Source organism: Oryctolagus cuniculus, chromosome 8 (genome assembly GCF_964237555.1).
Source record: "Oryctolagus cuniculus chromosome 8, mOryCun1.1, whole genome shotgun sequence".
Classification (NCBI taxonomy): domain Eukaryota; kingdom Metazoa; phylum Chordata; class Mammalia; order Lagomorpha; family Leporidae; genus Oryctolagus; species Oryctolagus cuniculus.
In genome coordinates, this window is record NC_091439.1 from 52158498 (window position 1) to 52182225 (window position 23728).

Consider the following 23728-nt stretch of genomic DNA (forward strand, 5'->3'; position numbering starts at 1 on the left):
CGCGGCACCGGCTTAACTTAAGTTCTATGTGGAACAAGAAGTGTCAGAAGTGAAGACTTAAAGATCCAGGGAAAACTGCCCGATTTTATGCTTAGGTTCAATAGCAAACAGCCATGTAGAAGCACAACTGATAAAAGACTGTGATCTAATGATAACAGACTGCACAGGAAAACCCACAAGGCCTGCCTGTTCAGATTTTTCTTGGCCTCTCTGTGTAGCATTCCTTCCTTCTGTATATGAGAAAAGACCTCTCTGGAATGAGGGTCTTCAAGGAAGAAAGAAGAAAGGAGAGAGTGTCTTTTCCAGCACCACTGATGCGTGCATGTTGATTATTTCATTGGATTCTCGTAAGAGACTTGTAATTATCTTCATTACATAGGCATAGAAACGAAGGCCTAGTACAGAAAGTATCTCCCAGATTCATATTGCTTACAAATTCTAGGAATAGGATTTAAACCAAGTTACTTCCTGAGTATATAACCTAAACTCATTCTATTTTTCTATGCTTTATAGTTGCCTCTAGGGTCAATTTCTGTCAGTGGCTCCTCCTTGGAAAGAGATGTGTTACTCTGAAATTGAGAATCTATAGCCAAACTCCCTCTCATGTTGGCAGGCAAATGAGACTCCTGGCAGCAAGTTCATTCTTTGATGGAAGCACTTAAGACTGATTCCAAGCTAGAAGAGCTGGGAGGGCTGGGGGAGGCGGAAGAGGAAAGTGCTTCTTACCTCTGCATTCAGTACCTCCTCTCCAGAAAGAGAACACAGTCATCAACTCATATGGATGAAAGAAGTCAAACCTGATGCCTAAAAGTCACTAAGTGTAAATTCAGGGTTGGATATTATACTTCTTGACACGTACTTCTATACTTAATTACACTTAAATTATGTTTCCAGAATATTTGTTCTGGGATTAATTTTACTTTATTGCCTAGGAATAGAAAAAGCAATAAACAAATTATATAACCACATGCTCTACTTCTAGTTATCATTTTATCAATTAAATGTCTTCCAACACATTACCTGATTCTTCTTCTAGACAATGAGAATTGTCTATCAAAATACTGCATTAAATACAGCAAATTCTTACTAATAAAATCTTTTTTAAAAGATTTATTTATTTATTTTGGAAGTCAGAGTTACAGAGATAGAGAGTACAAGAGACAGAGAGGAAGATCTTCCATCCAATGGTTCATTCCCCAGATGGCCACAACAGCCAGCACTGGGCCAGACCAAAGCCAGGAGCCAAGAGCTTCATTCAAGTCTCCCATATGGATGGCAGAGCCCCAAACATTTTGGGCTATCTTAAACTGCTTTTCCCAGGCCATTAGCAGGGAGCTGGATAAGAAGTGGAGCAGCCAGGACTCAAACCGCTGCCCATATAGGATGCCAGCATCACAAGTGACCGCTTAACCTGCTACACCACAATGCTGCCACATAAATAAAACCTTAATACACATCAACTGATTGGATAATGTACCCAAGTTAGAAGCATGTGCAAATAAACTATTAACTGCATGAACATTTTCCAAAGGATTTTTATGACCTTTTATAAATGTCTTAAAGTGAAATTCACTTTTATCATAGAAACACTTCAGAGTTAGGAGCAGGTATTGTGGTGTAGCAAGTTAACCTGCACCTGGAGATGTCCACATCCTATAGCAAAGTGCCAGTTTAATTTCCAGGTACTCTGCTTTCTATCCACTTTCCTGTCAATGTATCCTGGGAGGCAGCAGCTGATGATTCAAGTCCTTGGGCCCCTGCCACCCATGTGGGGCAACTGGATGGAATTCAGGGGGCTCCTGACTTCAATCTGATCCAGCACTGACTACAGCAGATACCTGGGGAAGTGAACCAAATGGAAGATCGATCATTCTTGATCTCTCTATCCCTCTCTATGATGCCCTCTCTTTATTACATTGCATTTCAAATAAATAAATCTTTAAAACAAGGTAAAAAATTTAATTGGAAATTATTTTTGCATTTTCAAATACCTTTAAGTTTTTACCAGTATAAGATGAAGTTATCCCTAAGGTAAACCATATTCTTGTGGTTTCATTTCAAAATTTTGGATAAAAAAAGTACAAGCTCATATTTTCCAAAAAAGAAAAAAGAAATCTGACTTAGAGGTAGCAGATGGAAGGTCTGAAAATAGTGCAATCTTTTCCAAAACAATCTATTATAAGCATTTATCAATTTTAAAATAAAACAAAAGAAATAGCATGCCATGCAAATAAAATTCATATCTTCTTTTTGCATCAGGACAAAGCTTTCCATTTTATCTACGTCATTTCATTTTAGAAGAAACTTTCCATTTTTTTAAAGATTTATTTGTTTACTTGAAAGTGAGAGTTACAGAGAAAGAGGGAGAGACACAGAGAGAGAGAGAAAGGAAGAGAGAGATCCTTCATCTGCTGGTTCATTCCCCAGATGGCTGCTATGGTCAGGGCAGGGCCAGTCCGAAGCCAGAAGCCAGGAGCCAGGAGCTTCACCCAGGTCCCCCATGTGAGTGGCAGGGGCCTAGATACTTGTGCCATCTTTTGTTGCTTTTCCCAAGCCATTAGTAGGGAGATAGATCGAAACCAGCACCCATATGGGATGCCAGCATCACAGGCACTTTACCCTCTAGTCCAATGGGTTGGCCCATTTTTCCTTGTTTCTAAAATAATAACAGATCAACCAAGCAGGGGAAGCAGAAAACAATACAAGGTGAAGCATGTCTATGTCTCTCATATATCTTGTATCAGTTCAAATCAGTTTCTTTTTTTAACATTTATTTTATTTATTTGAAATACAGAGTATCTGAGAAAGGGAGAGAGAGAGTCTTTCATCTGCTGGTTCATTCCCCAAATAGCCAGAGCTGAGCTGATCCAAAGCCAGGAGTTTCTTCCAGCTCTCCCATGTGGGTACAGGGACCCAAGCACTTGGGCCATCCTCCTCTGCTTTCCCAGGCACATTAGCAGGGAGCTAGATTGGAAGCAGAGCAGCCAGGACTTGAAACAGCACCCATATGGGATTGTAGTGCTGCAGGCCAGGGCTTTAACCCCTGCGCCACAGTGCCGACCCCTTAAATCAGTTTCTTAATACTTACCTTGTATCAGCTCAACATTTTTTCTGCTGTAGTTAACATAAATCATTTGTTTCTGTGAAACCCTCAGTAAATATCAAATACCTGATGTTAACCAGCCTTTCTTAGTCATTTTATAGTTATCAACAGTGTTGAACAATGTAGACTTATCAATCTTTTTTTAATGTTAAAAAATTAAAATTCTATGGCAATGCAATTTGGACATTGGGATGCTTTCAAATCCTTAAAATGCTTAGTTACTATCAGGTACAATTCTGATATCCTGCCCTGGTGCAAAATTTACAATATTGCCTACTAAAAAAGAAACTATACATGCTGAAGAACAAGATAAAAAGTGATTTGTGTTCTCTAAAAATGTTTACCAACATCTAATAATTACACAGCATATCTATAGCATTATTATAAGTTTGTCTTTTAAAGAACAAAAACAAGGAGCTGGCGCTGTGGCATAGCAGGTAAAGCCGCCACCTGCAGTGTCAGCATCCCATATGGGCACCAGTTCGAATCCTGGCTGCTCCACTTCTGATCCAGCTCTCTGCTATGGCCTGGGAAAGCAGTGGAAGATGGTCAAAGTCCCTGGGGCTCTTCACCTGCGTGGGAGACCCAGAAGGAGCTCCTGGCTCCTGACTTCAGATAGGCGCAGCTCTGGCTGTTGCAGCCAACTGGGGAGTGAACCAACAAATGGAAGACCTCTCTCTCTCTCTCTCTCTCTCTGCCTCTCCTTCTCTCTGTATGTAACTCTGACTTTCAAATAAATTAAATCTTTAAAAAAAAAAGAACAAAGGAAAAAATATATAAATATTCCCTCTGCTTCTGTTATTTATGAATATTAAGGTATGAGGAAATTCTAAGTAGATTCTAATATTTTCAGTTCTCTTATCTAACCAAGGTAGCTCTAGAATAAGAGCTTTTCTTTCCTACCACTTTGGTTTTCCAACACCTCTGCTTTTGGTTCCTCAGAAGCTCACAGAACAAAGTCCAATATTTTTATAATGTGTAACCACATAAATGTCCACCTTCAAAAATCTACAGTTTCAGGGGGCTGATGTGGCACAGGGATTAAGCCGCAGCTTGCAATGCCAACAACCCAGTTGGAGTTCCAGCTGCTCCACCTCCATTCCAGCTCCCCACTAATGTGCCTGGAAAAGCAGTAAGGAGGATGGCCAAGTGCTTGGATCTCTGACACCTATGTGGGAGACCCAGGTGGTGTTCCAGGCTCCTGGCTTTAGCCTGGTGGCCATCTAGGGAAAGAACCAGTGGATAGAAGATCTCCCTCCTCTTCACCCCCACCCTACCTCACCCCGTGCTGCAACTCCGACTTTCAAATAAATCTTTAAAAAAAAAAATCTACATTTTCACATGTTCCTTTAGATTCAAGAACACCTTGAGGTCATTTGACCAATCCTCATCTAGTGTGGGAATCCCTTCTACAACATTCCAGACAGGTGGCTAAATGGCCTCTGCTTAAACACTTGGTCTTCCCTGCTTCGCAAGGTATACAGTTCTACTCTAAATCACCTTCAAGTGTTGGAAAGCTCATTTTAAGAAGAAATTTGTTTCCTATAGCTTACACCTGATAATATAACTTCTGCCTTCTGAAACTACATAGAGTAAATTTAACCCTTCTCAACACAATTTTTCTTCAAATAGAGCTACAGGTGTTTTAAGAAATCTTCCATATCCTTCAAGCCCTGTATTTCTTAGATAATGCTGCAATGTGGGGCTGGTGTAATGGCGTAGTGAGCTAAACCTTCGCCAGCAGCACAGGCATCCCTTATGGGTGCCAATTCAAGTCCTGGCTGCTCCACTTCATGCTAATGCACCTAGGAAAGCAGCAGAAGATGGCTCAAGTGCTTGAGCCCTTGCACGTACATGGGAGACCTGGAAGAAGCTCCTGGCTCCTGGCTTCAATCTGGCCCCGTTCAGCCATTGCAGCCATTTGGGGAGAGAACCAGCAGGTAAAAGGTCAGTCTCTCTCTCTCTCTCTCTTTCTCTCTTTCTTTCTCTTTCTCTCTTTCTCCCCAACTGTAGCTTTCAAATAAATAAATGAATCTTTAAAAAAAAAAAAAAGATTATCCAAGTGATTTTCTTGCAACCAAACAGACCTAATGTAACATCCTCAGGAACAAGCAATCCAAAATAGAGAGTTCATCAAGGAGAGCAGCCGAAGGTAAGTTTGAACAGCTGATTGAGTTCTTCCCATGTGAAGAACTTTGATAGCAGCTATTTTTTTTATCTTACTTTAATTTTGCATTGCACGTTTGGCAAAACTTAAAGTTAAAAGAGCACTTATCAGTCTAAACTGAAATAATTTGCAAGATATGTATGTGACTTGGATAGTGTGAGTGAAGATATTTGATTTTATATTATTTCTCACAGATAGCCAAAGACATTAAAACTTCAAAGGGAAGGGGCAGGCATTTGGTGCAGCAGTTAAGATGCCACTTGGACAACTGCATCTCATACCAGAATACCTGGGTTCAAATGCCAGCTCTGCTTCCAGCTCTAGCATGCCTGCTAATCTGCACCCTGGGAGGCAGCAAGTTAGGACTCAGTATTTGGCTTCCTTTCACCCACGTGAGAGACCTGGATTGAGTTCTGGACTCCTGGCTTTGGCCTGGCCTGGCCTGGCCATGGCTGTTGTAGCCATTTGGGAGGTGGGGCTACAGATGAGCTATCTCTCTTTCTCTCTCTCTCTCTGTCTCTCTCTCTTTGCCTTTCAAATAAATTTTTAAATTAAAAAAATTCTAGTGGCAACTTGACACAATAAGCAGTTCCCTCCTAAATCTTTATTTATGCACAAAAATGCTGGGAGATCGACCACACTTCATATTGCCGAATAGACTTTTGAAATTTTTATTTATTTATTTGAGAGGCAGAGAAACACAAAGTGACACATATAGAGAGCACACTTGTCTGCTAGCTCACTCACAAATGCCCGAAATAGAGGATTAGGGATGGAACAGAAGTTGGAAGCTGAACATCCAATCCAGGTCTCCCATGTGGGTGGCAGGAACCCAATTACTTGAGCCATCACCACTTCTTCCCAGGGTCTTCATTAGCAGGAAGCCAGATTCAGGTATCAAACCCAAGAACTCTAACATGGTTTTTTTTGTTTGTTTGTTTGTTTGTTTTTTTTTTTTTTTTTTTTTTTGACAGGCAGAGTGGACAGTGAGAGAGAGAGAGACAGAGAGAAAGGTCTTCCTTTGCCGTTGGTTCACCCTCCAATGGCCGCTGCGGCCGGCGCACCGCGCTGATCCGATGGCAGGAGCCAGGTACTTCTCCTGGTCTCCCATGGGGTGCAGGGCCCAAGCACCTGGGCCATCCTCCACTGCCCTCCCTGGCCACAGCAGAGAGCTGGCCTGGAAGAGGGGCAACCGGGACAGAATCCGGCGCCCCGACCGGGACTAGAACCCGGTGTGCCGGCGCCGCAAGGCGGAGGATTAGCCTAGTGAGCCACGGCGCCGGCCAAGAACTCTAACATGTAACACAGACATCCTAACAGGTATCGACCACCGCACCAAATGTCTGCCCTTCCCATATATTTTTATACACAGGGAAGAATGAATCTTCTGGGTCAAAATGTTTTGGTCAACATTATATTTTACAGAATATCTCAAAAACAGAATTGATTTTCTTTGTAGCCGATTTTAAATATTAAAGGCTCTATGTGAGGGCCAGCACTGTGGCATAGGGGGTGGAGCCGCTGCCTGCAGTGCCAGCATCCTATATGGGCGCTAGTTCAAGTCCCGGCTGCTTCACTTCCAATCCAGCTCTGTGCTATGGCCTGGGAAAGCAGTGGAAGATGGCCCATATGCTTGGGCCCCTGCACCCACATGGGAGACCAGAAAGAAGCTCCTGGTTCCTGGCTTCAAACCGGCACAGTACTGGCCATTGCGGCCCATTGGGGAGTGAACCAGTGGATGGAAGACCTGTGTGTGTGTGTGTGTGTGTGTGTGTCTCCTTCTCTCTCTGTTTAACTCTGACTTTCAAATAAATAAATAAATCTTTAAAAAAAATGAATGTATGAGAATGATAACAGTTGTTTCCTAGGGGTTGGGGAGAGAATGCAATTGGGAAGAGATAATTGAGTTAAGCCATGTGACAGTGTTCAGTCATTTCTGGCCTACACATAGAATCTCATATGATTCAACTCAATAAATAGGTGGTCCTTAATTATGTTAAATAGATTGTATGTGTGTGTGTTTTATTTCTCAAGCTGAGAGGTAAATTCACATGTGCTCACATGAACCCATGTGATTCAACCAACTTGTTAGTTCTGTGACCCAGACAAGATATTTAACTTAGCTTTTTCCCCTGCAAAATGAGGATAGTAATAACATATTTCTCACAAGGGTATAGTAAGGATTGAATAAGTGAATATATATAAAGGATGGGGCCGGTGCCATGGCACAGTAGGTTAATCCTCCGCCTCTGGCACCAGCATCCCATATGGACGCCGGTTCTAGTCCCGACTGCTCCTCTTCCAATCCAGCTCTCTGCAATGGCCTGGGAAAGCAGTAGAAGACAGCCCAATTGTGTGGGCCCCTGCACCTGCATGGGAGATGAGGAAGAAGTTCCTGGCTCCTGGCTTCGGATCAGCGCAGCTCTGGCTGTTGCGGCCATTTGGGGAGTGAACCAACGGAAGGAAGATCTTTCTCTCTGTCTCTCCCTCTCACTGTCTGTAACTCTACCTCTCAAATAAATAAAAATAAAATCTTTAAAAAATATATATATATAGGCCTTAAATAGAACTTGGCACAAGGATAATCACTATTTGACTTCAATACTATTATTTTTTTTTACAGGCAGAGTGGACAGTGAGAGAGAAAGAGAGAGAGAAAGGTCTTCCTTTTGCCATTGGTTCACCCTCCAATGGCCGCCGCGGCCGGCACGCTGCGGCCAGCGCACCGCGCCTATCCGAAGGCAGGAACCAGGAGCCAGGTGCTTGTCCTGGTCTCCCATGGGCTGCAGGGCCCAAGCACTTGGGCCATCCTCCACTGTACTCCCGGGCCACAGCAGAGAGCTGGCCTGGAAGAGGGGCAACCGGGACTAGAACCCGGTGTGCCGGCGCCGCTAGGCGGAGGATTAGCCTATTGAGCCACAGCGCTGGCCACTATTATTTTTATAGCTTTTTGTATTTGACTGCAAATGGACCCATCACTTTGCTGTAACAATTACCAACCCACAGTCAATTATGTTTCACTTCTATTCCCATTCCCTTCCAAGAAGCACACATTAGATTATATGGAAGGAAATTCTAGATTTAATCATAGATATTTCAAAATAGTATCTTTGAAATAAAGGATTTTTAAAAATATAACCAAAATGAACATCACATTTTAAGAATTAACAATTAGAGGCTAGCATTGTGGCATAGTGGGCAAAGCCATCGCCTGCAATGCCGGCATCCATATGGGCACTAGCTGATGTTCCTACAACTCATTTCCAATCCAGCTCCCTCCTAATAGCTTGGGAAAAACAGCAGAAAATGGCCCAAGTGTTTGGGCCCCTTCCACCCACATGGGAGACCTGGATGAAGCTTCTGACTTCAGCCCAGCTCAGCCCTAGCTGTTGCAGCCATCTGGGGAGTGAACCAATGGATGGAGGGCCTCTCTGTCTCTGTAATTCTTTCAAATAAGTAGATATTTTTAAAAAGGAATTGAAAACTACTTAATATCAAATATCCAGTGACTGTTTAAATTACATTTCTTGCATCACAAATACTTATAAATTTTTTGTCATATGTACAAATATACAGTTTGCTGGATATTTTCAAAATGAATGTAATTATGTAACTTATCTGGAAGAAGAAATATAAAGAATCTACTTCTTTTCCTTTTTATAATTTTTTGAAAATTAGGATCCAAATAGGGTCATGATTTACAATTGGTTGACAGTATCTTTCCTAGTAATTACTCAAAGTTTTTAAATCAAGCTTAAAATGATGAAGAATATGAGCTTACTTTTGTATTACAGACAATTTGCCTTTTTCTTTACTCCTGACAAAATATATAACATTGTGTTATGACTACACTCTTAGCTCTACTTTTAATGGAAATAGAAGTTAGAAATTTCATATGGCAAGTCTTCTTTCCCCATACTATGCTCTTCTGTAGTATTTACTCTCTGTCCTATGCAAATAGGTTTATGCAGAGAAATTTTTTTAAATGTCAATGCAATCTTTTGTGGCATTACTACCAAATAGCATTTTGAAAAATTTTTTGAAAATTTAACTGAAGGTTATTAAACTATAATAAACAGGGATAAGCACTGTGGTACAAGGGGTTAAGCAACCACTTGAGATTCTGACATCCCATATCTAAGTGCCCAGGATTCCACCCCAGCCACTCCACTTCGGATGCAGTTTCCTGCTAATGCATCTAGGAGGCAGCAGATAATAGCCCAAGTACTGGGGTTCCTGCTACCCTGTGGGAAACCCAGATGGAATCCTGGCTTCTGGCTTCAACCTGACTCACCAGTAGATGTTTTGGGCATTTGGGGAGTAAACCAGATGAGGAGATATTTCTCTCTCTCTCTCTCTCTCTCTCTCTCTCTCTCTCTGCTCCTATCTTTCCCTCCTTCCATCACTCTGCCTTTCAGATAAATATTTTAGAGGCTGGCACTGTGGCGTAGGCATAGTGTGTTAAGCTGTCTGCAGCATTGGTATGCAGTATGGGTGCCAGTTCAAGTCCCGGCTGGTCCACTTCTGATCTAGCCGAGTGCTTGGGCCCCAGCACCTATGTGGGAGACCCAGAAGAAGCTCCGGGCTCCTGGCTTCAGCCTGGCCCTGTCCCGGCTCTTGTGACCATTTCAGGAATAAACCAGATGGAAGATCTCTGTCTCTCCCTCTCTCTCTGTAATTCTGACTTTCAAATACATAAAATAAATCTTTTAAAAAGTTAAATTAAATTAAAAAGTTTGCTGCACATCCAGCATTTAAAAATAAGTATTTTTAAAAGAAAAGAGTAATACATTATACAATTATGTTATTCTATATATTAATGCTATATATGAATATATATTAATGCTGTCTATGAATTACACTATATAGTAATATTATTATGCTGTATAGAATCAACTATTTTACAGCTAGCTCAATATTTAGATTCCCTTCTTTCTTTCATCACTATGATTGCTTACTTTCTTAACTACTGTGCCTCCATTACTGAAGTTCCCAACCCTTGGTCTAAATGGAAATGAAAGTGTCTTATTGGTTACACCAGCAACAGTATTTAAAAATCTTTTTAGTCTGGGATATTGCTGTTTTGCAGATCTTAATGGCATTGGCCTTGAGTGGAGATATACAAGCAAATTCGTTTCCTGTCAGCCTCGCTGAAACTAATGGGCTTGCCAGCTGCAGAGTCTTCCCTGCAGTCTAATGCCTTGGTGCCGCAGAGAGGGGCCCTGAGAGAGCAACGGCGGCGTCTTCCGGACCAGTTCCTAGGAGAAAAGAAACCTTGAAAGATGCCCTGCCGGTTCTGGGAAAACGGAACGCCAGGCTCTATCACAAGCAGCTTACTTCCCCCTACTGCAGGACTGTGTTCAGGGGAGGGCAAGAATCAGACTGCGAAAATCACTCTGACCAGGTCTGAGAATTAAAATAGTAAATAATTTAGTTTACTAAACAGGACAAATGTTTACATAAAATAACCACTTTGAGTACTCCATATCCAAGGATTTAAAGAAAGCCCTAAACCAGTAGTAAAATCTGAGAATTTCTCTCATACATTTAAACTGAGATTGTTATATAAGCAAATGATAAATCTCCATCCTATTGTTCTTCATTATCAATAAGAAAAAGGTGACTGTGATAAAAGCAGAATTATCTTTAAAATCATGTAGTCCACATTTATAAGATGGACATTGCTATCAAGAATATACCAGGAACCGACTTCAGCAAGAGAATGGCTCTACCGTGCCGGAAGAAAACATTGGTGAATAGAAATGAGAACCAGGCAAATTTGATGATGATACAGTGAACTTGCAGGGGAGCAGACTTCAATTGCTAACTGCTTTGGTGCAAATCAGATTTCCTTAGAGGTCCAATATGATATAAAGAACAGGTAATTAGAAGCTGGCATTGTGGCATAGCAGATTAAGCTGCCATTTGCAGTGCCTGCATCCCATATGGCACCAGTTTGAGACCTGGTTGCTCTTCTTCCGATCCAGCTCTCTGCTATGCCTATAAAAGCAGTAGAAGATGGCCCAAGTCCTTGGGCCCCTGAACCCATATGGTAGACCTGGAAGAAGTTCCAGGCCCCTAGCTTCTGCCTGGCCCAGTCCCGGTCATTGCAACCATTTAGGGAATAAACCAGCAAGTGGAAGATAGCTCTTTCTTTTCCTCTCCTCCCTCTCTCTGTCTCTCTTCCTCTCTCCATAACTCTGTCTTTCAAGTAAATAAAAAAAAAATCTTTAAAAAGAAAAAAAAAAAACAGGTAATTAAGGCCAGATCAGCAAATCAGAAATGAATGGTAAATATTAGTGCTACCTACTCTCTCTCTCTCTCTTCTCTCTCTCTGCCTCTCCTCTCTCTGTATAACTCTGACTTTCAAATAAATAAATAAATCTTAAAAAATATATTAGTGCTACCTAAAAAGAATGGTGTTAAAAAGTCAGAAGTTATAATCGAATTTCCCTCATATAAGAAATCAAAGAAATGCAATTCCCATCAATGGTGTGCTGGGTGATTATCTGAGAGCCACTCCCACCATCCACCCCAATCACTAAACACAAACACAAATAATCTAGCTAGCAATCCTGCTGTAGGCTCATGTCTATTCTCCAAAACTGGTTCCATGACACAGTGATTGCAAGCTGAAACCTACCTGTTTCAGAGGAGCTAGACTTGATGAAACCCTGAAGGGGAAGCACTATGTGTTTTATTTAGCCCCATCTCCCAACCCTTAGCATAAACAGATCTTGTATATTTGTTCATATCAGTTGATTAGAAATCATTTTTCAGGATTTGGAGTTAGCAATAGTAGAGTTACCAGAGTACTGACAGAATTTAACTAATGTATGTGTCAAACCACTTGTCCTTTGAAAGCATTTTCAAATATATAACTGATTCCTTTTTTACCACAATCTTGAAAGGTTGCTAAAAGACTTATCATCTCGATTTACAAAAGTTGGCCGAGATTGTCTGGGACTGGGACTTCCTGAAGACACCCAGATAGGTAGGTAGCAAGGGCAGCCAGACAGCAGCAAAGGTAGCAGGTAGTTGCTCCTGAAACTGTGGAAAACAGAATCTAGTGTGCTTTTCCTCATATCATATGCGAGCTGGGCTATGACATTCCAGCAACCACAGAAAAGAGGCAGGCTGGTGACAGCCACCAAAAGGGTTCTTCACGGTCTCATGTCATCAACTCAGGACTTTGTCTTGTTTTTGCATCATTAAATTGTAATTATAATCTTTCTGAGGACAAAGGCCCCATCTTATTCACTTCTATAATTTCCCATAGCACCTAAGGCTTCTTTTTTTTTTTTTAAACTTTTATTTAATGCATATAAATTTCCAAAGTACAGCTTATGGATTACAATGGCTTCCCCCCCATACCGTCCCTCCCACCCACAACCCTCCCCTTTCCCACTCCCTCTCCCCTTCCATTCACATCAAGATTCATTTTCGATTATCTTAATATACAGAAGATCAGCTTAGTATACATCAAGTATGGATTTCAACAGTTTGCTCCCACATAGAAACATAAAGTGAAAAATAATAGATGATTTTTTTTTAATGATGATGAAATCAGAGCAGACCTATTGTCATGTTTAATCCCAGTGAGAGTCAAGTTGGGAATTGATAATTTCTTTTTTTTTTTTTTTTTTTACAGAGGATCAGTTTAGTATGCATTAAGTAAGGATTTCAACAGTTTGCACCCCCATAGAAACACAAAGTGAAATATATTGTTTGAGTACTCGTTATAGCATTAAATCTCAATGTACAGCACATTAAGGATAGAGATCCTACATGAGGAGTAAGTGCACAGTGACTCCTGTTGTTGACTTTACCAATTGACACTCCTGTCTATGGCATCAGTAATCTCCCTATGCTCCAGTCATGAGTTTCCAAGGCTATGGAAGCCCTCTGAGTTCTCCGACTCTTATCTTGTTTAGACAAGGTCATAGTCAAAGTGGAGGTTCTCTCCTCCCTTCAGAGAAAGGTACCTCCTTCTTTGATGACCTGTTCTTTCCACTGGGGCACCTAAGGCTTCTTGACACATAGAGTTCAATAAATAAATGTTTGCTATTATATGCATTGTTAACATTTGAACACCTACAACTAGAAAAGTAAATGTCTCAGACAGTTGACTCAGGACTAAATGAAAATTTAAAAAAAGGAAAAACTGTTGTGTGAATTTAAGCAATAGATACATGTATTAGATAACAAGAAATATCATTTCAATATCTAACATCAAAGTATATTGCCAGGGCCGGCGCTGTGGCGCAGTGGGTTAACACCTGGCCTAAAGTGCCAGCATCCCATATGGACGCCGGTTCGAGACCCGGCTGCTCCACTTCCAATCCAGCTCTCTGCTATGAACTGGGAAAGTAGTAAGAAGATGGCCCAAGTCCTTGGGCCCCTGCACCCATGTGGGAGACCTGGAAGAAGTTCCTGGCTCCTGGCTTCGTATCAGCGCAGTTCCGTTGCAGCTAACTGGGGAGTGAACCAGCAGATACAAGACCTCTCTCTCTCTCTCTGCTTCTCCTCTCTCTGTGTAACTCTGACTTTCAAATAAATAAATAAATCTTTTAAAAAAAAGAATATTGCCAATAAATAAATTTGCTTACACATTTTAGTAGAAATCTCTATAAAACAAAAAACAACACTAATCTTGATCTCACTATATTTTTATTAGAATAATTTTATGAAATAAAGTTGAGGTAGTAGTCAAATAAATTACTATGCAATCCTACACTATTGCCAATAAAAATGAAGTATCCAAAGGATATGGATGGAAACATAATATTGAGTAGAATAAATGGAATATCTACCTATGTGATTTAATAAATAATATGAAATAAATGGAAATATACTTGGTTATATCTCAAATATGAGATTACAGATATATTATTTAGACCACTTTCAATTTTTGCAACATTTTCATTAGCAAGGCTTTTAAAAACTGTACTTGGTGGAGGCAGGCTTTTGGTACAGTGGATAAAACACTGATTGAGATGCCTGTGCCCCATACTGGAGTGTCTAGGTTTGAGTCTTGGTTCTGCTTCAATTCCAGCTTCCTGATACTGCACACCCTTGGAGGCTGCAGGTAATGTCTCAAGTATTTGGATCACTGCCACCCACAAGGGAGTCCTGGATTGAGTTCTAGGCTCCTGACTTTGACCTAATCCAACACTGGCTGTTGCAGGCACTTAAGGAGTAAAACTGTAGATTGGAGCTCTCTGTCTCTGTCTGCTTTTCAAATAAAATGAAAATAAATAATGTTTTAAAAGTGTACTTGGTGAGCCAGTTCCTCACAATGTCATTTTGTTCACTAGAGCCTTATATTTGCATATTACTTGTCAGCTATAGCTTGCTTCTTGAAAGGGAACTGTTACAATGAAAAAGTAGGACCCAGCCTCTTGTCTGTCTCCCTTAGCCCAAGGTGTCCTTGCCTGTCCTTTCTCCTTTATCAAAAGGAATTCACTGACTGGAGGGAGTGATACAGCCGGCCTTACAAGTTCTAATCACTACACTCAAGGAGTCAAGGACAGCATTGTCCGGAAGGTTTTTTAGGAGAATTCCAGGTCTGGGCAGAACATAACTACCACCTTCACGTAAGCCCCAGACCAACTGGAGCCCACCTGGCCATCATGAATTCCCTAAAGAGCAAGGCATCACTGACCAATCAAAGGAAGGCCACAAGCACCACTGACCAACCAGGAACTTGGATACAAGCATATCATATACCTCTCAGCCCCAGTTTTAATCTGTAAGAACCTTCATCCCTAACTCCCCAGGGGGCCCGGGAATTAAGCAATAGCTGCCCAGTTCCTTGCTCTGTGCTTTGCAATAAATACCTATTCTCTTTCACCACCCCAATGTCAGTGATTGGCTTTCTGCACATCAGGTGAGTGGACCCAGTTTGGAGGTTCTACAGCAACACTCCCAACTAGTTTGGGGCACTGTTCAGCAGCACTCTCAAAACAAAGACTATATAGCCATGTAAAGCTTAACTTACAGGGACATGTCCTGAGAAATGTATTACTAGGCAATTTTCTTACTGTTTGAACATCACATAGATCACTTACACCATCTAAGATGGCTATGATGCCATCAGACCATATAGTCTTATAAGTGGTCTAGCCTTGACCAAAATGCTATGTGGCACACGACTACGCATAGAAATGATGTGACCAAAATTAATAAGAATATATTATATCAACACTCTTTGAATTATTTTTGTCACTCATGCTATTTTCATTTTCTTCATGGTTAGAAAAATCAAAATCCACTTCAGGTTGTAGAAGTAACTCACGGGGCCAGCACTGTGTGGTGTGGGTAAAGCCACATCCTGCAGTGTCAGCATCTTATATGGGCACTGGTTCTAGTCCCAGCTGCTCCTCTTCCGATCCAGCTCTCTGCTATGGCCTGGGAAAGCAGTAGAAAATGGCTCAAGTCCTTGGGCCCCTGCACCTACATGAAAGACCCAGAAGAAGCTCCTGGCTCCTGGTTTCAGATTGGCACAACTCCAACCATTGCAGCCATTTGAGAAGTGAACCAGCGGATGGAAGACCTTTCTCTGTCTCTGCCTCTGCCTTTCAAACAAACAAATAAATCTTTTAAAAAAATTTAAAAAGAAGTAACTCATAGAAAATATCAGAATATAAATTTGGTTTGACTGTGTTGCCCCTGATGGGCTAAGCTGATCAGCTAATAAGAGTACTAGCTACTGAGGCCTCTATGAAACGATGCCTCCCAAGTGAAAGCTACTGAACAGAATGAGAGGGATTTCTGGAAAGACCAAACTTCTGGGATTCACAGCGTTCTCTCTTTTCTTGGTTTTCTCCTGAAACTTCTTATCTGCATCCCTGATGGGTGCCTATGTAATGTGCAAATATCTGTGCACAATGTACATATGTAATATACAACTTTTTAATTGCTTTACTTATTTATTTTTTGTAGCTGAGACACATAGAGACATAGACATAGACACATAGAGACAGAAAGCTGACACACACAGAGAAAGGGTTCTCACTCACTAGTTCACTTCCCAAATACCTGCAACATCAATGGCCAAGCTGATCCAGTAGCCAGAAACTCAGTCCAGGTCTCCCTCATTGGTGGCAGGGATTCCAGCACTTAAGAAATCCTACTTCCTGCCAGGATGTGCATTAGCAGGAAGCAGAAATCAAGTGGAGCCAGGAACTCCGTTAAGGGGTGTGGGCATCCCAAGCGACATCTTAACCACTTGGTCAAGTACTTACCCCAGTGCAATTATTTTTATTACAGTATAAGAGGAATGCTAAGATCTATTTGTTGGTATTGAAAGGTCACAAAATATGCCATGTAGCTAAATACATCTTAAAAATAACAGAAAGGCCTTCTGACCTTTTCTTTTCTCCATGAAAGCAGGAGATAAAAATCCTCATAGGTAAGATGTCCCCTCTACATCAGAAGGAAAGCAATAACCTTACCATTAGGGGTGGGAAATTGAGGCTGGAAAAAATCTGAAGAAACAACTTTGTTAAACTACCTCATCTTCCTAGTCACTTTCCCACCATTGATTCCTCAGTCCAAGTCCCTCTGTCTTGTCACATTTTCATAATTTTACCACTCTTTGTCCAATTCTATGCATGAAAATAACTGTACTACCTCTAACTGCTTCTTTGGATTCAGTTCTTTATGAGGGCTCCCATGTGGATATAATCCTTATGTTTCATAAATTTGCAATGTTTTTCTCTTATTGATCTGCCTTCTTTTTAAAAGATTTCATTCATTTGAAAGACAGAGATAGAGAGAGAGGTAGAGACACTGAGAGAGGTCTTCCATCTGCTGGTTTACTCCCCAAATAATCACAATGGCCAGAACTGAGCCTACCTGAAGCCAGGAGCCATGAGCTTCTTCCAGGTCTCCCATGTGGGTGCAGGGGCCCAAGGACTTGGGCCATCTTCTACTGCTTTCCAAGGCCACAGCAGAGAGCTGGATCAAAAGAGGAGTAGCCAGGACTCCAAGCAGTGCCCATATGGGATGCCCGTGCTGCAGGCCAGGGCTTTAACCTGCTGTGCCACTGCACCACAGCGCCAGCCCCTAATCTGTCTTTTCTTACAGGGACCCAGATGAGAACCAAGAAGGGTAGAAAGGAAAGGAATTTTCCTTCCTCAAAGCATTCCTCACTAGTTCCCCTTACTTCACTTCCTTTTGAGCCTGAGCACTCCTGCAAATTCTAGCCCCTGGGGCAGGCGTTGTTGGGCAGCAGGTTAAGTTGTTGCTTGGGACACCCACATCCCAAATCAGACTTGCAGCTCAAGTCCCAGCACCACCTCTGCTTCTGATCCAGCTTCTCGCTAATGCATGCTGGGAAGGCAACAGATGGTGGTCCAAGTACTTGGGCCCTGGCCACCAACATGGGAGACCCAAATGGAGCAGCTGGGTCTCTAAACAGCATTAACCCGCTACAATGCAGGGCCGGATCCAGTCTTTAAATATTTAAACTTTAAGACTTTTGTAAACTTTTTTTTAACTTTCAACTTTGGCATCACTTGCTCAGTCCTCACTGACCAAGAGGATCCACATCAGGATATACAACATCACAATCATCCTGCACTGTAATCAATGTTTATCTTTCCTTTCCTAATCTCCAAACTGCAGTTTTTGAGTCTTATAAAAGACCAACAAATCATACCATAAGGCCTGATCAATTTTCACAAATAAACACATCCATATAATAAGGATTTTAGAAATAAAATACAAAAGGACTGCAGAACTCACTTCTCAAACCCCAGTGACCAGTACAGTACCTACCACTTCTCTCATACACACGTGCACGCACACACGCACGCGTGCACACACACAGAGAGAGTAAATTAATGAATGCCTTTGAAAATGATTCAGAGAAGGGAGAGTGGTGTAAATAGGAGACTGATGTGTCACGAGAAACAGTTAGTGGAGATGAGGGGAAAAGGACATGTTGAGAGGATCAGAGGAAGTTTTCAAGCAAAAGAAGCATGAAAAATAGTAGGTGGCCCAAGAGATACAGAAGCAAGACAATTTCAGAGAAAAAAAAGGCAACGAATTATGTACAGAAATGTCTATGATTGCCATTGTTTTAAGTTAGTGCTTCAAGTCACTCTAAGACACAGTTTGTCCCTTGTTAGGCCTTGGCATGGGACATGCATCCCATTTCAGAGTGCCGGGGAACAAGTCCCACCTATGCTGCCTTATCCAGCTTCTTGCTGGGGCTTAGGAACCCTGGGAGGCAGCAGAGGATGGTCCAAGTGCTTAGGTTCCTGCAACCCACATGGGAGACCAAGATGGAGTTCTGCTCCTGGTTTGGCCTGGCTCAACCCCAGCTGTTGCAAGCATCTGGGGAGTGAACCAATGGATGGAAGACCTCTGTCTCTATCTCTCTCCGTTTGCAAGACAGCAGATGCAGTTAAAGTACAGATTCAATACCCGGGCTGTAAACTCTCAAGAAGCTGCCTTGCAGGATGAGTCACCAATGGTGTTAACTCCCCCAGGCAGGCTGAAGGAGAGAAAAGCCTGGATTTTAATGGCTAGGTTCCATATAAAGTGCTATAAAGCAATAATTCATATAAAATATGCTTTAAGAAGTCTCAAGGACAGTTTCAAAAAGTGAATGAAAACACTCATTGGTCTCCCACTGAGACCCCCAAGAATTCTGCCCAATATTCAAAAAGTGAAAAGAGAAAGGCAGTCCCAGAGACCGGAAGAGTCCTTTCCTTTGGGAGACTAACACTGCCTGGCTTTGTGTACACCACTTTGCATTATAGCCCTGCACTCAGTAATTAGAAAGAGCTTTAAAAGTCCTCAGTAGTTGCGCAAAGCCCAGGTGAAATATCAATTCTACATGGCCCTAGGAAGTTCTCTGTCTCCTCTCATCCTAGCTAGCACCAGTACTAGCCTGCTGGCAAGTGTTTTCAAAGTTAGCAAGGGGGGCCAGTGCTGTGGCAGAGCAAGTTAAAGCCTCGGACAGCAGCACAAGCATCCTATATGGGCACCTGTTTGAGTCCAGTCTGCTCCACTTCTGACCCAGCTCCCTGTGGCTGGGAAAGGAGCAGATGACAGCCCAAGTCCTTGGGCCCCTGAACCTATGTGGGAAACCAGGAAGAAGCTCCTGGCTCCTGGTTCCTGGCTCCTGGCTTCAGATCAGCTAAGCTGCAGACATTGCAGCCATCTGGAGAGTGATCCAACAGATGGAAGACCACTCTCTGTCTCCACCTCTCTCTGCAACTCTGTCTTTCAAATAAATAAAATAAATATTTAAAATATAAGGATAACAGAGAGTAAAGAATATTTCTCCCCACTTTACAGATGAGAAAAGGGAGGCCCAGAGAGGATACACAGCAACAGCCAGAGTCAGTTAGAGTCCAAACTTGGGGCTCCAGATCCTGGATCTTAAGCCTCCTGGCTAAGATGACAGCAAATACCATAGACATCTTCTTCCCACCGGTTACTGCTGATCAAAGAATGAGCGTACCTAGATCTGAACCTAGTTGTGAACGTGTTCAACTGGATGATTCTGCCTTGAGTCTTCTGAAGGAAAGCTGACCAATTATCTTACTGTTTGTGCTCTATAATCTGTTTTCTTTGGGACAAGGACAAATTCTACCCATTTACTTATCTTTTGGATACTGCAGGTTATCCCACCCAAAGGCAGTACTTCCAAATCATCTAAAGTCTACAGATGAAAGAAAGTATGTCAATTATCACTTCATTGTGTCTGTTCCTAATGCCCTGTTGATTTGTTACCATTAGCCCTCTAGATAAAATTTCATGGCATTCACCTCCAAAATCTGTCCCTTGGCGCCTTCTTAGAACCCTAACCAATTAAACAAACTCACTATTGCAACAGTGCTTCTAGGAGTTATTATTTTATATTTAATCCAAATGATCACTTCTTTCTCATCATTGGCAAGTTTAATTTTCTCCCAATGAGATGTTAAAAGCACTTTGATTAAACATTATCAAGCAATAGTGAGCCTTTTCAAAACAAACTTCAGATGTCCATCTAAATTCATGCCACTAGAGGGCTCCAGAAGCTCAGAGGCAGAAGTGTAAAAATTAGAATACAACTTAAACTATCAAAACTATCTAGAAAATAGAAAAACTAACATTCCTGTGGCTTTTTTATTCTTTTCCAGTAAATATTTTATCTGAATTTTCAAGATTGCCATTAAATATTTTAAACTCTTTACAAAAGTGAAGAATCAGTAGAATTCTGTAGATCGCTGAAATTATCTCAGAGATTTGAACTTGGTAATTTTTCCTTAACTAATTAATGTTCCTTTGCATCCCTTTATGTTCAATGTTTTTACTTAATCAAACATCAAGGAAACCATTTTGTTTTTTACTTGAGTAACAGAATGAATTCCAAAGAAACAGACCCACCCCTAGAGGCCCTCATTTTCAGTGTTCTAGCACATTTGGGCTACAGGGGCACCTTGCACGGAGTTACAAATCTCCCCAAAAGGGGAGAGTTACCTGAAATCTAAGTCCAGCAAATTCAAGCCCCAACACAAATTTTGATCCATCTTTCATAATTCCACATCACTTGTAGAAGAATTTATCATTCCTCCCATTGTACTTCTCTGTAATCCTACAACACTACAGCTAAATGAATGAAGCCCATCTTTAGAGCCTGTGACGTGCTTCAGAACCTAACCAGTGACTTGGTTCTTTCGTTCAAGGCGTCTGTAAGGGAATAGGGGGGGGGGATGCAGCTACATGCAAAAATGGGACACAGTAAGGATAGTGGAGGAAAACCAGAAGCATCATGTTCACATTTATTTCAGTTTTCAAGCAGTGTCTTCACACTCAACTTCGAAGAGAATTTTATTTTTATTTACTGAGCACGAACTTAGAAAACTGCCTAAGACATTGTAGAGAAGCAAAAGGAGTAAATGGCTCAGGGCTTGCTTCGACAGCACATACACTAAAACCAAAAGAACACAGAGAAGATGGCCAAGGGCCCTGCACAAGGGTGACACACAAGCTGGTCAAGCAGTCCACATTTTTTTTTCATAGATTAGTTTACAACTAATCAAAAGTATCAAGACAAACACATTTCACAATTATCAAATGTTGTTTTAATTCTGATACCCAGTAAGTTATTGAGTGATATTAAAAAAAAAGAAGACAGAAATGCAGTTTCTAACTAAAGTTATTTCAAACATGCTGGGTAAATAAAACACACACACTCTAAATTTCAAGACACAATAACAAAAGCAACAGAAATTCAAATATAATATATTTATTCTTAAATATATGTATTTTGCTCATAAAGAAAGTACATATAATAACTATACCTACAGTGCCTTTGATTTAATATGTCAGAAAATAACAAGTCCCATTAAGTGTAGAGAAGAGAGCCCAGTTTTTATGGCTTTTTGATTTTTATAGTACCAGCAATTATTACAACGCAGTGGTTGAATCTAAAACATTATAGCCAGGGAATCAATGGGAACTGGACAGCGAATCGTATATGAAGATGGAGGGAAGAGAGGCCCAAACTACATTATGAATGTACAAGCGCTGTGAGGAGGATAAAATCTTCTACAAGGTATAGAACCATAAGAATATTCATCACACAGGACTCCCAGTCTGAAGGGAGAATGCTGGATGACACCACAGAAGCAAACAGAAACCAGAGAAGCTCAGGGCAAGGGAGAAAATAGGCTTTCCTTTCACATGCTAATCTCACCCCCTACCTCTCCAGATTATTGAGATGGAATTTACTGCCCAGGAGCAGGCCTGAAGGAATTCTCTTATTTTTATGCAACTTCCGTCTTAATTCTCTCAATGTGAAAGTGTTTCCTAGGAAAGTAAAGAGCTATTTAAATTTGGTAATTAGAAAGATTTGCTATCTTGTAAAGACCGTTCTGGTGGTTAGTAATCTACCCCACAGTACTGTTTCGGAAAATGAAAAACAGAAAAGTTAATTAGGAAGAAGTGACATTTTTCAAACGGGTCAGAGAGTAAAATATATTTAGACCTGTATTTCAAATTCAAAACAGACTAATAGGAAGCTGGGTCACCTGTAAGAGACCATGCCACAGTGCTGCGTGGAGATTCTCCCTGGAATTGCTGAACTGAACGTGGACGCGCGCTTGGTTATGCCTGGACTGGCTGCAGTGCTCACGCACGGGCTCCTAACAAGGGCAAGGGAAAAAGCAGGGTGTGTGAGTCACACCTCCAGGGACTCGCGGCAAGAGACAGGCACATCTCTAGGGATAGCTTTCACTGTGTGTAAAAACCTTTGGAGAACATGGGATTAGGAAAGCATTTTCCTGATTGAGGAAAAGACAAACAAAACTCAATTACACTCATCTACCTTGCTAGATGCTTATGCAATATATATGTAGTGCTTAATAAAAGTGAAATGATATGATAAACATTTTATAGACTATAAACAGGAAAAATCCTATTTTTCTAACAGTGTATGCACTCAAAATCATACACCTAAAGGAATGTATTTTTGAAAAGATTCCAACACAAAATTATGAAGCAATTTACACTTGTCTTTTCGCTTGTACAAATATCACTTCTCAATCCACAGATTTCTCCCCCTATTTTATGAAAGGGCTACAAGCACGACACAAAGGTAAGATTCACCTGAAAATCCAGCAGAGGGGCAGCATTGTGACACAGCAGACCCCTGCAAAGCTGCATTACAATCGGAGTTCCTGTGGTGCAGTCCTCCAGGCTGCACCCCTTCCGCTCCAGCCCCCAGCTAATGCACCCTGGGGGGGCAGCAAATAAGGGCTCCAGTGCCCGGGTTCCTGCCAGCCAGGTGGGAGACCTTGATGGAGTTCCCAGCTTCTCTGTCCAGCTGGCAGAACCCAGATTGTTGAAGGCATTTAGGAAGTGAACCAGGGGAAGGAAGCTACCTCTCCCTCTCTCTCTGTCACTCTGCCTTTTGGATAGATGAAAATAAATGAATAAACATTTTTTTTTAAATCTAACAGGTATGGAGCAGGTATTTGGCACAGCGAGTTAACACTTAAGACACCCCCATCCCATATCAACTTCCCTGGGTTCCAGGCCCAGGTCCACTCAGATCCAGCTTCCTTTTAATGAACACCCTGGAAGACAGCAGATGCCTCAAGTACTTCGGTCATTCCACCTACCCAGGAAACCCAGAAAGAGTTCTGGGTGCCTGGCTTTGGCCTGGCCCCAGCCCTGGTTGTTGTGAAGTGAACCAGTGAATAGAAGATCTCATCTCAATCTCTCTTTCTCTCTCTCTCTCCTTGTTTTTCAAATAAAAACATTCTTAAAAATATTTTAGCCGGCGCCACCATAGCTTAATTGGCTATTCCTCTGCCTGCGGCGCCGGCATACCAGGTTCTATTCCCGGTCGGGGTGCCGGATTCTGTCCTGGTTGCCCCTCTTCCAGGCCAGCTCTCTGCTGTGTCCAGGGAGGGCAGTGGAGGATGGCCCAAGTGCTTGGGCCCTGCACC

The 23728-nt window shown here is 41.7% G+C and overlaps 1 protein-coding gene and 1 non-coding gene across 6 annotated transcripts in view; one reads left to right on the top strand and one right to left on the bottom strand.

Annotated features, from left to right (window-relative positions):
• The window catches only part of ANK2 (ankyrin 2), a 677994-nt gene that overhangs the window by 593834 nt on the left and 60432 nt on the right, over positions 1 to 23728 (bottom strand). The window lies entirely within an intron of this gene.
• Positions 21181 to 21287, top strand: LOC127483325 (U6 spliceosomal RNA). Its single transcript, XR_007909523.2, has one exon. It is a non-coding gene; the product is annotated as a U6 spliceosomal RNA (small nuclear RNA).